Below are 18,920 nucleotides of genomic sequence, written 5' to 3' on the forward strand. Positions count from 1 at the left end.
AGTTTCATGTCAAAATTCCAGTAATTTCATTTTGCAAACTCACGTCAAGAGTGAGGCTCTGCATCATACCTTTAGCATATACTAAGTAGAACTTGATGTTTGGTATTATTAAAATCTGTCAATGCCACATTAAGCCTCAGTAAAACAATCTATAAGTACTCTTGAAAATCTAATTATTCTATCAAGCTTGATGGAGACGTATGACCAGAGACGAGCAATTTGACGGGAAGTGATGGCTTGTAGATGTTTAAAGTATTATTTCTCGGTATTCATTTACTGTTCTTATAGGCCAGAAAGAGTCGTTCTGCTTCTGAATATACTAAAAATGTCACTTAATATTAGCTTGATATGTAAATAATCTTATTGGTATTAAGTTGTTTTTAAAAGGTTCCCTTAATGTAAGTTACCTTTCAGAATAATTTAACAACATATAAAAAATTGTTAAGCTATTTGTTAATGTAACAATTTACTCCAAGTAGCATATCACAAAACAACAAACTTTTTATGTATATACAACGTAGAATTCTAGAATTCAAATACATTTTTAGATTGTTGAATGTTCAGTTAAATAATAAAAGTTTCTTTACCTTTAAAACTTTAGATTGATTTCGCCAGTAGTTAAAACGTGACACCTATTCTGAAAACAAATCTTACATACTGCAAAAGCTGCAACTTCTAATAAAATAAAGCTACAAGTGGTTCGAAGTAGTCTTCCCTATATCTCAACAGCAACTTCTTTAGGTACAATTCCTTATTCTATTTTACCGCAGACAAGGAACTTACCTTTCTGAAGTACTTTATTAGGATGTATCTTCTATCACAATATTCTTCAAATTAAATCAAAACAACCTCATTGTTATTTAAAGGTTTTGAACCTGAACTATTACTTGAAAAATGTTTCGCATGCTATTTTCTTTATTTTCTAAACCTAAATTTAAAAGACATCTTTTAAGGGTTCTGGATTGTCGTAGTTTAAAACGTTGAAGCGCCCTCTTTGGTCATACAAGGCTGCTATTTTGATTTATGCATGTCATAAGAAAATCAACTTGATTTCATATATAAAGAACTTTTGTACTAATTAATTCAAAGTTGACTTTTTTATTTCAGGCTCTTATTTAACGTATTGAGTGATTAAACAAGGTAAATATTATAAACTAAATATAACCGTCCATAATGATGAAAAACCCACTTAAAATAAAAAAGTATCCCAAAGACGACTGGTATGGGTATGAAAATTTTAATTAAAATATAGTATAGAAAAACGTTTCGACCTTCTTAGGTCATCTCCAGGTTAACAAAGCTGCAAATTGTCTTTGTTCGTTTGGAACTAACATAATGGGCTATCTGTACTCTGCCCACCACGGGTATCAAAACCCGATTTCTAGCGGGATGGGTCCATATACGTATCGCTTTGTCACTGGGGAACACGCTGTACTGGACTTTATTTCAATTAAAGTTTTACTACTCATACTAGCCGTCTTTAGAATGCGTAAATATAACCGTTTTCTAGAACTAATGATTTAATAAATCTACATGAAAAGTCATCGTGTTTTTAAAACAGTTTTAAATGTTATTGTGCCCTGCTACCAGTACATCATTTTAGATTCAAACAACATCTGTTTTTCTTTACCTTCATTGTGCCTTTTCTCTGTAAACAAATGATTGTGTTGTGTTAAAGTTAAGCCCAAATTTGTTTTGAATGAAAAGAATGTAAGTGAAGGCGTTACTTCAACATAAAACTTGTAAACTTTTATACCGAAACAAGCTTTGTTTTACCAAATTTCAATTCGTGTCTCTATTCTATAGTCTGTTAAATCTATATTTGGATAAATTGAAAAAGATAGGTGCTAAGAAAAAAATAAGCACGAATAATATGCATTCCTATAAGTAATTAAAATGTAGCAATAGTGCCCACTAACGATAAGTTAATAAAAACACATTAAGTATTGGTTTCCATAAAGTAGGAGTGTCGAGTACAGTCACTTCTGTGAATATGATATTAATATTGTATACGTAGAACACACCTGAGAAGATGGTCGAAGTTTTAAGCAGTGAAAAAGATTGATCGCAAAGCCTTCTGTTTCATGTAAAAAGAAACATCTACAGGTGTTTTTTTTACTCATAATAAATGCACACTTGGGGAAAGTAGCAAGACGCTTGAGTTTTGAAGGTAAATACGGTCTTCAAACTACGTGATTCTTTGAAAATTATTTGTGTTTATAGAATCTAATATTTTACTCTCACATTTCAAAATAAATCACAGAATCATTTCCCCAGCTTTCATCTCGTGGTTTTTCAAAGAATTTCTAATTAGCCTTGTACGTTATGTCTTATGAATCTATATAGATTTATAGATATGTATGTACTATTCACAGAAAAATAACCATGGTGCTACCACCTGATGTACTGCAAAAAGAAAGTGCAGTAGTTAATATATTTTACAACAATTTACAAACCTCTATATAACGACAATACAATAAAACAATCAGATCTATATAAATCTGCATTAGTTTCAACCTGTTTGTTTGTTTTTGAATTTCGCGCAAAGCTACACGATGGCTATCGCGTTAGCCGTCCCTAATTTAGCAGTGTAAGATTAGAGGGAAGGCAGCTAGTCATCACCACCCACAGTCAACTCTTGGGCTACCTTTTATCACGAATAGTGGAATTGACCGTAATATTATAACACCCCCACGGCTAAAAGGGCGAGCATGCTTGGTGCGACAGGCATTCGAACCCGCGACCTTAAGATTACAAGTTGAATGCCTTAACCCACTTGGCCATGCCGGGCCAGCTTCAACATTGTACCTGTCAAAGCATGCTTTGTTTGACTTGTCATACCCGAAAGCATGTAATATTATTTGTCTTATCCTGCATACGTTGCAATATGTTTTCCAATAATTCTCCATTGTGACCTTTTATTATTGAAAATATTCCAAACAGAAGTTGATCTTTTATTAGCTCTGTGACTCCAAATTACAAAAATAAATCATCAAAACCTTTCTAGTAACATCAGAAATAAAATAACTACAAAATTAGAGTTCTTCTTTGTACATTATATATATAAAAAGACTTAACTAAAATACGAATTACATCAGCTCACATTAGAAAAGTAATAGCGTATCATAACCAGTTTCTCTTGTTATTAGATCAACTACGTCGATGGCAGAGAAGTTTACAATACTAAATAACAAACCGTGAAAAATAAAAGTTTCTCCGAGTTTGTTACTGTCTTTTCTTATTCCTGCCGTAAACTTCGGAAAAAGTAAGTTGTCTCTATATCTCTGAGGGCAGACTATAAATTGTTACTGTAGGATTTTTACGTCTACATTCCTAAAGAAAACCCTCAACTGTACACATATTTCAACAACGTCTCTTCTCTAACTGCTAACGTAAATGATCGTTTATTTACTTACTAGAACCTGTAACATTTGTTCTTACTAGTCTATAGACATCGAAATAAAATGTGTACACCTTTTTTCTTAAACATAGTGGGTATCTCGAACCTTTTCTCGTTATTATTTGTATAAAAACTTAATAAACGGATTGATGCACCTAAATGTCCTGTGTAAGCATGCCTTGCTTAGTTAGGTACACATAGCTCAATTCTTAGAAATCAATGCATTGAACTGTTACATATATAATGAATTAAATTCGTTGTTCGTTCATGGTTCAAGTGCTCGCACGTGTATACGTTTCGCAGCAAAATAAAACGTCATTTAAATGTATGTATCCATGAACACATAAAAATTATCTACAGAAATGATAATTCTTGATCATCTCTCTGTATCTCCACTGTCTACAAACACAGTTAATCTACTGGTTTGTTTTGAGTTTCGCGCAAAACTACTCAAAGTCCATCTGCGCTAGCCGTCCCTAATTTAACAGAGTAAAACTAGAGAGAAAGAAGCTAGTCATCACCACTCACCGCCAACTCTTGAGCTACTCTTCTACCAGCGAATAGCGAGATTCACTGTCACATAATAACGCCCCCACTGCTAAAGGGGCGAACATGTTTGGTGCGACGGGGATTCGAACCCGCGACCCTCAAATTACGAGTCGAACGCCTTAACCCACCATGCCATGCCGAGCCCAATCTACTGGAGTGACTTAACACAGTTTTAGCTGGAACTTCTGATTAAAGATAATCTTCTTATCTCCTTAATTTAAGTGATAACTTATTTAAATTTATTCTCATTTGCTGTATATATACACATTTGTTTATTGTAGGTCTATATTCAGGTTCATTTTCTGGTTTTAAACATTTTCTCTCCTTCCTTGGGTCCCAACATTTCTATAACAAATGCTCGCAGTTGCACAATATGTTACATTCGAAATTCATTTAATTGTGTATAATCATAGTTTTGGATTTGTTTTGTGAATTTGATGAACCTGTATTCAAGTATGCTGTTATTAGTTACTTATGTGAACGCATTGTTTACCACTAGACGGCGTTTCCCGCCCGTTTTCAATAGAGCTAATATATTAATATGACTATAGAGTTAATCATGTTCCTGGATCGTTTCGCTAAAGTTAATTTTAAAACGAAAAAAAACTATAACGCAGAAGGTGTTATATGATGTCTTACAGAATAGTGTTAAATTACGCATCGATTTATATGTTTTTGCACACGATGACGAACTGGAGTTAAGCCTCTGATCACATAGGACATTTTAGGTAATCTTTACGATTCATCTGAATGTGAAAAATGAAAGTCATCACTTTCGCTTGCAAATTCAGCAAATGTGTTCCTTTTTTATGTGCTGTATTGAAAAATAAAAATAACCAATCACCATGTTTCATTATTTCATACACTAGTGATGTTAGCAGCGTTTATACTGATGAATCCCAGCTTTATAAAAAGCACAAGTTGTTTAGATTCCAAAATAATGTGTTGTCAATAAAACATAGTTCAATGATACCTACATTGGGTTGTCCTGTTTTTTGTTGTTGATGTTTTCAAAATTTAGTGGTAGCAATAAAAACACACTTTGAAGACTATTACGTATTCAATGCTTTATATATATATGTGTGTGTGTTTATGTGTGAGTGTGTTTTAGAATCGTTATATAGAAGTCATTAGTTTTATGTTCATGTTCTTTCCAGTTCCCTTAACTATCAAAACTGAGAACAAAGAGACCATCCAGCTTGTCAACGAGCACGTGACACTATCTTGTGACGTTTCAGCCTACCCAAGAGCTACGTTAAGGTGGGAAAAGGAGGGTCAGACGATAAACCAAGACAGTGACCATTTTCATATTAAAACCACTGATGTTGGCGTGGACACCGTCCGAGGGACGGTTTCAATTGAACATTTGAGAAGATCGGATAATGGGAGTTACATCTGTGTGGCATCCAACAAGTACAACATGTCTGCAGAAGAGCAGTATATCAGAGTGGAGGGTATGTTTGTTTCTTATATTATATTATATTATATTATATTATATTATATTATATTGTAATACTCTTTTTTTTACAAAATGCTAAACTGAATCTTTATGTTTCTAGTGTTTACTGTTGCTCATCATAAGGTTTTTATAGTAGCTACTTTTGTACACCATGGCTGATACATTGATTACGAACACTAATCAATTGTTCCCTTTATTACTACTAATAATAAACATGTAACATACAAACACTGTGACCACACATTATTGTTTCTAATACACATTAGTTATACCACCGTAGCTTGTAAGTTTGATTTTATTGCTAATGGCATATTTCTAGTAGCCATAGTATCACTGTAACCGTCAATCAGACCATATAATTTTTTTTTTTTTAATATGATGCTGTCTATCTTCGTTGTTCATATAATAATAATTGTACCACTGCCACTTGGGGGATTAAATAGTATGTTTACAATTATGCTTATCATGAGATATTACTATTAAGCCTATAATATATTCACACACTACATTTCTCATCTAGTCCCTTTGGTGTACACACCATAATAATCGTTGTTGTATCAAAATGGCCGCTACTCTGCTAATATCCCAGTTGAGCTCTGGATTAAGCGAAACGCCTTGTAAGTGCAGTGGATGCGACAAAAATAGTGTGGTTGGAGTATTTGACAGCTTGTAACTGGCAATACACACAAAACAACTCTTCAATAGTATATTTCTTAAATATGTTACGGTCCCTCATATTTGTTTATATGGTAATAATTGTATTGTTACCACTTGTGAGACTGAAGAGTATGTTTGTTAAAGGTGTTACTGTCCCTCGTTGTTTTTGTTTACCATTACAGCTTGTCTGACCAGCTAGCGTGCTTGTTAAAGACGCTATTGTCCCTCATTATTATCCTTAGTAAATGTTGTATCCTTATAATTTAGTGTGTCTTTAAAGGTGTTATTGTCCTTGATTATTATTCCTAACAATAGAAAACGTTCATGTCTATCACTAATGTTCCTAGTAGTTGTGGATGTTCCATTCTAACTTATCAGACTTATAGTATGTTTGTCAAACATGTTCTGTCTCTCATCACTGCTCCTCGCAATGACTATATATCGTAACACATCAGGCTAACCAGTATTATTTGACGAGTCTTATGGAGTAAAATGCTGAGCTACAACATAAAAATTATTCATTTATATTTATGAGACAAGTACTATTATCAGCGGTAATGTCCTTTTATTGTAATTCAATATCAAACAAAAATTGCTGCTAAATGGCTGATTTGATCCTTAGAGATATTACTGTGGGAAAAACCTATCCTTTTATATCACAAACCTACAGAAGCCTGTAATATTGACGCCTGCTTGCATTACTTCTGAAACACTGAACTTATTCCTGTTCATTAAAACTATTATATTTGTTCCTTTTATGTTTTGAAGAACTTTTCTCCTCTTTTATAAGTAAAATATAATAAATACGTTAGGTCTACAATAATCGGATAACTATGACAAAACAGTTTATATCACTGTGAGCTATTAATAACACTATGTGACACAGATTTTGTTCCTGGACAGTATGTGTTATTTCTTAATTGCTTATGCTGCAAGAGTACAGAAAATGGTCATTATTCCCTTTAACTTTGCTTTTTTTACGTGGATAATGAAATTCAGAAATTAACCTATTTTCTATGTAAAAACGGGTAAATTTGTACGTTTTCATTTACATAAGGTCTGAATAAAACAACATATCAATCAAGATTTACATCTATTTATACTAAAGTTATACAAAAATATTTAGAAGTGAGTAGTTTTTCGAGATTTGCGACTGTACTGTAAATCACTTTCACGTATCAACCCACAAATATAGTCTCCCATCATGTTTTCGTTATATGCTCTTTGGTAGCAGCGTTCAAAAGTCCAGTGTATCTTGGTGTAAGCGCTCGCCTTGCTCCTCTCCCATGTTCTCCTTGAATTTATCAAGATGAGCTTCAAGAATATGGACTTTCAGGGACATCCTGCAGCCCATTTTGCAGTAATTCTTCACCAGAGCCTCAACCAGTTCCACATAATTTCCGGCCTTGTGATTGCCCAAGATACCCCGAACGATTATGACAAAGCTGCCCAAGCTTTTTTTCTCTTCCTAATGAGCTTCTTGGAAAATTCTGTGCACACCAGGATCTTTATTTGTGGTCCAACGAAGACACCAGCTTTTACCTATGCCTCAGACAGCTTAGAGAAAAAGTCTCGAAGATACATGAAGGCTGCAGACTCCTTATCAAGAACTGTGACAAATTGTTTCATAAGACCCAGTTTTATGTCCAATGGTGAGAACAACACCTTCTGGAGGTCCACTAGTGGCTCATACTTGACATTGTGCCTTCCACAGAGAACTCGGTTCGTTGTGACCAGTGCTTCCTGTTGTAGTGCGCTGCGGTGTCACTGCTGTTCCAAAGGCAATGATAATAGGGAAACTTGGTAAAGTCTCATTAGAGACCCATCAGGAATGCCACCATTTTGAAGTCTCCAATAACCTCCCAGCCATACTCATCATACTTTAAGACTTCTAACAAGGTCTTGACGCTGTTGTATTCCTCATTGAGATGCACCGAATGAGCCAGGGAAGAGACGGCTACTTATTCCCCTTATGAAGCAGCACAGCTTTGAGGCTTCTGAATGAGCTATCAATGAAGAGGCGCCACTCGTTCGGGTTACAGACAATTACAATTGCCTCGCACACATCGGATACATTGTGGCAGGCCCCCCGCTAGTACAGCGGTAAGTCTACGGATTTACAACGCTAAATTCGGGGGTTCGATTCCCCTCGGTGGGCTCAGCAGATAACTCAATTTGGCTTTGCTATAAGAAAAACACACACACATTGTGGCAGAAGCAGATCCCGTCTTGACGAGTGAAGAAGCTTGCAAAATGTCGGTGACGCTTCCTCTGACTTTCGACTTGCACTTGAAAATTTTTATAAGTTCTACAACATTCTAAAAAGTTCTTGAAAATTTTTGTAAGTTCGAGAAAATTCTCTATCAGCTACTTAGCACTGAATCTACCTGGAATGTTCTGGAAAATGGGTAAATTTGAGAATTTCATTATCCAAGTCACAAAAGCACAATTTAAAGAGAAAAATAGGTCTTTTCCATTTACTTTAGACATAAGGAATTGGGAAATAATACTTTCTGCCCAGGAAAAAAAAAGTAAAACTTTTGTTACATAGTATAATAGAAACATATATCTCTTAAATACCACTACCCTAAGAAAAGTATGCTTACGGGATCCCAAGTTGTTGTTGTTTTATTTTATATATATTTATGACAACAAAGAAAAAATACGAACATACTACTCTAAACATGTAACTAGTTCTAATTAAAGCAAGAAAGAACAAAATATCTACCCTTTATGATGGCTGGTTGTCCTCTTGCATTATGTACCAGCTTCGTTTGTCAAAATAAGCCTTAAAGATGCACATGTCAGATCGAATCCACAAAATGTTTTCGTTAAGCTTCAGCAGTACAAACTAGCTCTTCCAATTACGTACTAAGGGAAACTTGTGCTTAGCATATAAAACATACTGTATTTGGCCATGGTATTTCGTATTTGAATACCCGAAGTTTATAAAATGTACTGTGTACCTAAAGTGAGTGAAACATTCTCACGTATTTAGTTTAAACACGTAGAGTTCTGAACGAGTCTGATGGCCGTGCCGGGCGTCTCTATGGCTAAGAGGTTAAACTTAAGTTGGTTAAGCCTATTCCATAATACCTGACACTCACCAAACACCTCTAGAACAAATAATACTTTGAGTCATATGTTCAGATCAAAAATGGCAAACTAGATTCAGTAAAAATAAACCATCAGCGGGGTCATTTTTTTTTACATGTGACATTGAACATATAAAATGCTCAGCGTCAACGTTGCCTATTAAAACTGAACTGGCTTCGAAACACAAACTTTTCGTTCGATTACTTGTCTTTTTTAAAACTAAGTATTTGTAATGGCCAACTTAAATTCCTTCACCAAGTTTAATGAAAGCTGGTTCAAACATTTCCTCAATTTATGACATCAAGAAGCCAGAGAAACATGCAAAATCTCTGCTTCATATTTGTAGCTATTACTAGTATTAATACTATATAGTACTCTAGTAGTGAGAATTATAGTTGAGAAATATAGCATTGCTCTTTTTTAAAAAAAATACAACCGTATTTAATTTATTCGAATGCTCTTCGATTACACTGTCATTTAATTATATGTGTGTTACTTTTCTTAGAACCACCAGAGATCACTTTGGATGAAATCAAAGCTGAAGATACACGTACAGTTTCATTAAAGTGGCAAACCACGTTCACAGGTAACAGTCTTGTCACTCGTTTTCACCTAAGAGTGAAGAATTACAGCACTGGATCCGATTGGATGGACGTGGATAATAACATCTCTCCTAACATCACTTCATACACTGTCAGGCTACTGGCTCCAGCCATGACCTATGGGTTTCAAATTGCTGCCATCAATAGTGTAGGAAGAAGTGACTGGCAGAGTGGAAATATTACCATGCCTCCAGATGGTAAGTTCAAAAATTCCTTAAACAAATAAATCAATATATTTCGTCGTAAACACTACTAAAACTTGTTGAAAATAATTTTGGAAGATAAAATTCCGTGCATGTAGCTTCAACATTTTATTGGCTAGAATTGCCACATGAGGACGCTACATGCACTTGTTAAAAAATAGGAAGCTTATTAAAAGAAATAAGTATAATTATGCAAATAAAATTTGTGGGTGTATATTTGTTACAAAAATGGATAAGTAAATAAAATATTATATATATATATACACACACATAAACATATACATATACTGCTTTTAAAAATTAAAGGAACAAGTACATATTTCAGTATATTTTTGTCATAACTAAATTTATGTATGTAAAACATATCCTTTCGTCTAGAAGTGTATATTTTAAGCTTGCAAGTGATGTTTGAAGCAACTCAAACGAAACTCACTCCACTCAAGAATACAACTCAAGGTACCCTATATAAGGCTGTTACATGAAACTATGCATTCCTCATTAATTTTCGAAACAAACACCAACATGCATCTTTTGCAGCTCGTTTTGTCAGTGTGTACCTTCATCTTATGTACCCGAGCAGTCATGCGCCATCTTACAGAAAACGAGGTGGCCAGGGCGGTCCAGATGCTGGAGTATGGCCAGACCCAAAGGAGGGTGGCACAGCGCGTCGGTGTATCACCAAGCGTCCTCAATCAACTTTAGCGACGCTACCAGGAGACGAACTCTTATGGCAGGAGACTAGGTAGGGCCGTCATCACTGCACAACAGCCAGAGAGGACCGCAACATCGTGACTACCGCTCTATGGAAGAGGTTAGCTACGGCTCGGTTACTGCGAAATGACCTTAAGCATTCCACTGAAACCCGTGTGTCGACCCAAACAGTTCGCAATCGTTTGCACGAAAGACGCTTTAAGGTCAGACAACCTGTAAGAGCCATTATTCTGAGAGAGCAACACCGTGCTGCCTGGTTAGCGTTTGCTCGTCAGCACCCGGACTGTGAACTTTGTCAATGGGTCACCATGCTGTGGAGAGACGAGAGCAGGTTCACTGTGTCTTGTGATGATAAACAAGCGTGAGTGTGGAGAAACCGATTTTTCACTTGTAACATTGTGCAAGTTGACGCTTATGGAGGAGGTTCTGTAATGGTCTGGGCAGGCATATGCTTGGGTGACCCCACGGACTTACTCATATTCGATAGAGGTGCTCTGAACGCACGACGATATAGAGACAAAATTCTGGAACCCATTGTGAGGCCTTTTGCTGGTGATGTCGGCGATGGTTTCATTTTCATGCAGGTTAACGCGTAAGCCCACGTCGCCAGACTGTGTATGGACTTCCTTGACGAGGAAGGAATAGAGACTTCTGAGTGGCCCGCCAAATCTCCAGATTGAAATCCGATTGAACATTGTTGGGGTATGTTGTCGAGGCGTGTTAGTGAACGCCAGCACCTTCTAGCTGACGAGTGGGCTGCCATATTTCAAGGTAACAACGATAGACTCACTAAAAGTGTGCCAAATCGGTGTCAAGAGTGTGTCATAGCCTGTAGAGGTCATACTAGATATAGAATGTTACACACATTTCTTGAATAAACGCAAGAAAACTGTTTAAAGTATTGTTTCATATCAGTTTTGGTGATATTGGAAACTTTTCACAAATATTTAACATCAAACTTTTGTCAGTTTTGCATAACGTTCACCACTCACAGTTATAGATCAGTTTCAAACCTGATGTGAAGTTTGAAATAGGCGTATAAAAGAAGTCTGTAATTAAAATATGTGTCCGAAGAAGACAGTATAAAACCTACAATATATAATTATAAAGTCGTAATATAATCTCTATTATAAACATTATATAACATTTAAAGGTACTTTGAAATGAATAATACAACAAACTGTACTCTAATATTTTGTTTATACTCGCTGAAACGTTAAGTGTAATTTGTACTGCATCAATTTTAATAACTGTTTAGTGATTTCAGTAAAAATGTAATGAAACTTTTTCACCTTACAGAAGACCTTTTATCCAGTTATAAAGCTAATCTTCCCAGGACACATTTTTCATTACGTATACTGTACGATGTAGTGTACTTACAGCTCCACGATAATTTAAAAATCCATTAATTAACTCGAACATACATTTTTCTGTAAGTACAAGAACGTTGATTGATTGGGTGGTTTTGAAATTTCTGTAAAGGGTCTTACTGATTACCATTCTGAACTGCGGATGTGAATGTCCAACACTAGAACCCGCAATACACTACTGAATATATTCTGCACTTTCAGCCGTGGAGGCTAGGCGTGGCCAGGCGGTGATGACTAGCTGCCTCTCCTCTAGTTTTACACTGCAACATTAGGGGCAGCTAGCGCAGATAACCCTCGTATAGCTTTGCGCGAAATTCAAAACAAACTCAAACCAAATCAGCCGTGGACGTACTATAAAAGTGGCAGTTGATATCGACGTTCGTTTAAGAATATTATTGCAAGCAGTAGGTTCTACTAATTTCTGATTATCAGCTCTCTATACTGGCCACTTAACTTATGTATGGCATAAAGTTCTGTTTAGGTTGAAAATATCAAAAACCATACCGAAAGCTGTAGACGTATTTTCTTCTTAGTGTTGTATAATCATTCAACAGTTCTTGCTGTTTTCATGTGAAAAATATTAACTCGAGTTTTAATTTTTACCGACATTATAGATCAAATATAACAAAAATATATTATTGCTCTAATTTCACTTTTTATCAATATGTTCTCAACATAAATATGTACTATGATACAAGTGAAAACGTTTTCACAACGTAAACTGAAAAGAAAACTAGCCTGCTAATAAAATTAAAATAGTTATAAAAGCAGACTGTCTTACGTTTACCCTCTAAGCAGAAACCGTTAAGACTTAAAGTCGTTATAATGTTCATACAATCTTGAGTTGTTTTTTCTGTAGTTTCCAATTAATAAGTTTCTCTGTGTCGTTACACATTAAACTATCTTTACAACTATTAATAAGTAACACTATGGGTTTGGAAAAATAAAAAGCAACGATCCTTTGAGAATAACCTGTATTTACTCGTGAAGGTTTTTGTTCTAATGATCCACCATGAACGTGATTGTTTCTTAAATGTAATTTGTTCTCATTCGATAGCTTTATACTTTCTATTTTCTCCTCTTGGAAGTATATCAAGGTACTACGGTCGACTTTGGTAACGTATTAAATTGTTGCTATTAACTTTTGATAAGTATGTAAATATGTGTGTTAATGGCTTAACAGTTGGATTCTTCATCACTTGACTGAGCAAGAATAAATCATAATGAAAATATAGCCAGAATCCAGCCAGATTAAATTTTGGAACAAATGGTTAGAAAAATGTTATATTATTTTAGAATATATCGTTTCTTCACTAGCCATTGATTCAATGATGAACAGCAGTTTTTGAAATTCAGAGAAGAATTATTACTGTGCTTAAATGTACGCAACAACTTAACTGCGTGTACTTAACGAGAAACAGGCTGCTTCGTAAAATATTAACTTAACATAAATGGGGTGAAAATCACGTAAGGAACAACATGTAACACATAATATAATTAAATCTATCAGAATGTTCTCTATTTCCTTCTGTAAAAACTGGCAGTTGTTTAATTTCTAAATCTATATACATTAAAAATCCCGTTTAGTCGAGAATGTATATCAAAGTTTTCAAATACAGAAGTGTAATTTATTTTCTCCATTACAGTTTCTTTTCGCAAAAGTATTTAATTTAGACTAGTTAAAAATTAATTTATGTACCATTAGAAACTAACAACCTGTGAAATTATTCAAGCAGTAAAATTTGATTAGGACAAGTCTTAATGTAGAACAAAATTAGCTCTTGAGATATTAACATATAAAAGTACACGTAAATACGATACTAAAGCAAAAACAATAATTTACGTGATCAATTATTTAACTGAAACTACCCAGTGTCAGTGAATTATCAAATATTTATAGTTCTCCTTTGTATACAGCTTTAGGAAGAGTGTGTTGACATATTTAATAGTTTAATATGTAGTGTTGTTTATATTTGGAAGCGACGTCTTAAAGTTTTAGAAATTTAGTGTGACACATTTGAAATATCTTTTTTACTATTGTTCCTATTCTGGTTATTGTTATGATAATGCATACTCTACAAAAGTAGAGAACTTGGAAATTATTTATAAAACTTATACTTAAGGCACCAAAGTAAATATCCTTTTAGTTTATTGCAAATTGTTTTTGCAAAAACTTAACTTTTTTAACATTGATTTTCACACGCTCGCTTCTGGTAATAACATTACACAATAAATTATTAGTAACATGCGCCTTTAACTACGTTACTTAGCAGTACATTGGACAAACAAATTTCAGAATTCAGGAGTATAGCAGGCACACAAAACTATTTAGCACCGATGTGTTTGTCATCATTTCACACAAGACTAGCGCCATACAAATAATACTAAAATAATAGAATATGAACCACACATGAAAAAAAGAAAGATAAAATACACCTTTTACAAACACCTAACTGATAACACGTTCAGTTAACCTAGAATAAGCGTTAGCAAACACCTATGTATCCCTCCTAAAAATAAATTTGAGTTGTCAGAATTATAAAAGGATATAACCTAATTAGTAATTAATATCTATAAATTAGACATGACTTATCGTATAAGCTATGAACTATCATAACCACAATTTATATCTGTTTGCTACAACCTTGTCGTAAGTACATAAACAGGTAAGTCCAAACGCACAGAAGTCTACTTTATATATTTTGATGTAAATGCAAAAATTACACTACTTATACGCAAATTTCAAAGCTGTTGCCTTGAAACTATTTTTATCCACTACTTCAAACTGCGAGAAATTTGTGTCAGTATTATGGGCCAGTATTTTTAAATACTCCATTATCAATACAAAGCGATACACCCTATTAGGCTAGTTGTACAACTCCATCAAATCCATTTTTCAAGGGGCCCGGCATGGCCAAGTGTGTTAAGGCGTTCGACTCGTAATCCGAGGGTCGCGGGTTCGAATCCCGATCGCACCAAACATGCTCGCCCTTTCAGCCGTGGGGACGTTATAATGTTACGGTCAATCCCACTATTCTTTGGTAAAAGAGTAGCCCAAGAGTTGGCGGTGGGTGGTGATGACTAGCTGCCTTCCCTCGAGTCTTACACTGCTAAATTAGGGATGGCTAGCGCAGATAGCCCTCGAGTAGTTTTGCGCGAAACACAAAACAAACAAACAAACAAACCATTTTTCAAGTAGGTAGAATATAGCATCGATAACCGCTATCAAAGAAACGTATTATGAATATTCCAAAAATATGTATTGTATGATAAATAGAAATTGCAAGAATCAGATATACTTATACGCGCGTACACGTGTATAACTGTGTGTGTGCGTCTGTAGAAACTAAAAATAACATTTGCAGACGTGATAAGTAGAAGCCATGTGATGAATAAATAAAAACAGTACATAAAAAATAACTAAGTTTTAGGTGTCTAGTAATATATTTTTATTCCTCACCTAAGGTTTTGTTATGCTGTTTATAAGCATTATGGAGACTGAAATACTTAATTCAGCGGTTACGCTTTTTTGTCATTTCCAAGGTCTATCTTTAATAATATATTGTATTATACATTTTCCTGCTTCTCTACGATTAACTTTCTTCCAACACTAAGCTGGAAACAGTAAATATTGGTTTATATCAGTGTTCTGAGATGAAGAACCCACAGCCACTTCTAGCTGTAATTGGTTTGTTTCAGTTTTATTTTATTTCGCGTATCAAACTTCAGAATAGGTGATAAATTAATTGTGAAAGTCCAGCTTTCTCAGGTCAAAGTTTTACTTTCACTGTTCTAGTTTGAAATTTCTACCCTGATTCCACTTTCCAATTTAATGGGTTCGGTGTTTCAAGTCTGGTTATTGTCTGCATAAATTTGTTTGATTGTTGAATTTTACACAAGGTTTATCTTTCCCAGTCGTCCTAATTTTAAAGTGATAAACCAGACGGATGATGGCTAAACAACTCCACTCAATACCAACTCTTGATTTACTCTTGTCACACCGAATAATAGAAATTGACTGTTACTCTGATAACACATCCAAGACACCAAAGTACGTAACATTATTTCTTGTTTATATTTTGGCAATTAATCACGCTCGATAATTCTAATCAACAAGTATATGTTTCGTATGATTCACTGGATATTAAGTATATGTTTCTTATGATTCACTGTATATGTATTCAGCAAACAACACATCGTAAATTGTTTAGTTAAGTATTATCAAATTACAATAAAATAAATGTTTATTTCTTACCATATTCACTTGAATTGTACTTACATTAACTCATCATTCATTTTACTTGCAATGTAAACGTAAGGCGCTTCAGAGAATTTAGTGACATATTCATTGTCACTATTTAGTTTCAAGTTACATTTTTATTGTTAGATTTTTCCCTGATATAATGAAAGTGATGCGTGTGGGTTTGGTATAAAATATGTATTTTGATAACATGTTTTGTTATCTTAGCATGTTGTATTATACGAAACACACGTTCTTAACTCCAGTATCTCGCTTACAAACTTTGCTTGTGATAAAAGTCACTTATTGTTATACAAATCATATTAGGTTTAAAAAATAGCCACAACTCAAATGTATGATTTATGTTCAAACTGACAAACTAACGTTGGTCAGATTATGGGAAACACCATAAATACTAGCACTAGGCTATCTAATCATGGTCTACATAATATTTAAAATTAATAACGAATTTAATAAGGCTCTTATTTTGTAGATGATAAACCAAAAATCATTGATTTTTATGCATTAGACAACGTCACTTGGCTTTTCATGACCTAAACTATATAAATTACAGTCTTTTATAATGGAACAATAAACAGAAGTAGTGTATTAGGTTAGATAACATTGTTTTTGTGTCTTTAATAATCTTAGAGAATACTTTCGGGCAGAGAACACGAGCAAGTTTTTGTTGTTGTTTTTTTTAGGAAATCCACTTGTTCGCGCCCGAAGGTGTTAGAGTCCCAACACCCGTTATTAAACTGTAATCAATTCCCTTTCTCTTCTGAGTGTAATCTTGTTGTTTTGTTTCTCTAATACCATCGGTGAATACGAAGCTCATTTGAGAAGATTACACGGGTTTGTTAGGACTTTTCTTACTAATTCATTTTTCTCTCTCTCTCTAAGCTCAGAGCTAGTTGATATCTTTCTGGTATATAAAACATTGAACAGCTTTGCTAATGATGCAACTATTTTGAGAAGCACATTTCATCAATATAAAAACAACGCTGACAGTCAAACATTTCTGGCATCGGTTTAGTTTAGCTTGCATCTCTTTATGCTTCACAGTTTGTATTTGGTCTAGTGCCATAAACCCAATAAACTAACTTGGTTTGATATCAAAATCTAGCGGCTCTGAAAGAATACGTGCAAGATGAATACGCGGTTCGCATTACCTACCGTCTAGAACATATATTTAACGGGGATCTCGTGTCGATGTTTACTTATTTTTTCCTCTTAGAATTCGATGGTGAGAGGCCTCGGAACACAGAGGATCTTTAAAAACCATAAAATGAGAATAGTTTATTTATGTAAGCAGGAAACATTACATTCTAGTCATTATTAAATTCAAACATTGAAGAAGATATGTACGATTAATTATCAAATTGATAGAAAGAAAAATACGACATATTCCCTGGGCCACATTAATATGCTCTATTGCCTTACTGGTATTGAAATCTTGTAAACATCATGTTAAATCATTGAGAAAAATTGTCTATAGGCTGGACATAGATAAGTGATTAATGTGCTAGTCTCTGAATCTGAGGGTCTGTAACTCGTATCCTGTTGCACTCTTCACTTTGAAGCTGTGGGTACGTTATAATAGTAACGGTCAATCTTACATTTTTATTAGAAATGGCAGTGGGTTCTGCTGAGCACCTATCTTCTCTCTACTCTATCAGTTCACAATTAGGAACGACCAGTGAAGATAGCCCACCTATAACTTTGGCAAATAATATCTAAAACAAAAGTTTTCAAATAAAGTCGGTGGCAAACACACATCTTCCACTTTAACTACAGATAACGTAGCTAAAAAACGAACATCTTCCACATAGACTGAAACATGATATTTAGGACAGGTATTTCTCATCTACCTTGTATACTTACATAAAGTGTCTCAGAGGTATTAATCTTTACCTTGTATACTGTTACATAAGGTGTCTCAGAAGTATTCCTCTCTACCTTGTACACTATTACATAAATTGTCTCAGGAAGCTTTACTGCCTACTTTATACTCTTTTGTCTAAAGTGTTTGAGAAATTTTCTTATAAACTTTGTTCTCTTTTATATAAAGTGTCTGAGAACTCTTCCTATAAATATTGCACACATTTAACCTATCTCAGACTAAACAGGAAGAGTTCAGAGACGGTTTAGGTAACAGGTACGGTATAAGTTAGAGGAGTTCCGAGACACTTTATATAACACTACAGAAAACACCTTGAAAAAGTTCTGTGAGGCTTTATATAACAGCGTACAAAGAGTTTTGAGATGTCTGAGATAACACTGTAAAAAGTGAACGAGAAAATTTTAGAACACTTTATGTAACAGTGCATAAAGTGGAGGGAAGTACTCTTAGATAAAAATGCCTCAGAAGTCGTTCAATCTGTTTTTACACTGTTACCCATTCTGTTTCACAACACTTTCTACATAATATATATGTTTTCACCTAAAGTGACTCAAAATTCTCCCCTTTTACTTTGTATGTATTTACCTAAAATGTCTCAAAGGTTTCCTGTCTGCTATGTACGCTATTGCATAAAATTTATGAAAACTCTTTCAGTATGTTTCTCACACTGCTACATAAAATGTTCCACAACTCTTTCTCTCTGTATTGTATGCTGTTACCTAAGGTGTCT

The 18,920-nt window shown here is 34.5% G+C and overlaps 1 pseudogene across 1 annotated transcript in view; it reads left to right on the plus strand.

The window, feature by feature from the left end:
- Positions 1–18,920, plus strand: part of LOC143249618 (tyrosine-protein phosphatase 69D-like) — a 309,369-nt pseudogene that overhangs the window by 209,211 nt on the left and 81,238 nt on the right. Inside the window, exons 3-4 of the transcript XR_013027869.1 lie at positions 5,107–5,403; positions 9,667–9,960. The product of XR_013027869.1 is annotated as a tyrosine-protein phosphatase 69D-like (transcript). The remainder of the gene's footprint in view (positions 1–5,106; positions 5,404–9,666; positions 9,961–18,920) is intronic.

The sequence above is a fragment of the Tachypleus tridentatus genome, chromosome 4 (assembly GCF_004210375.1).
Source record: "Tachypleus tridentatus isolate NWPU-2018 chromosome 4, ASM421037v1, whole genome shotgun sequence".
NCBI lineage: Eukaryota > Metazoa > Arthropoda > Merostomata > Xiphosura > Limulidae > Tachypleus > Tachypleus tridentatus.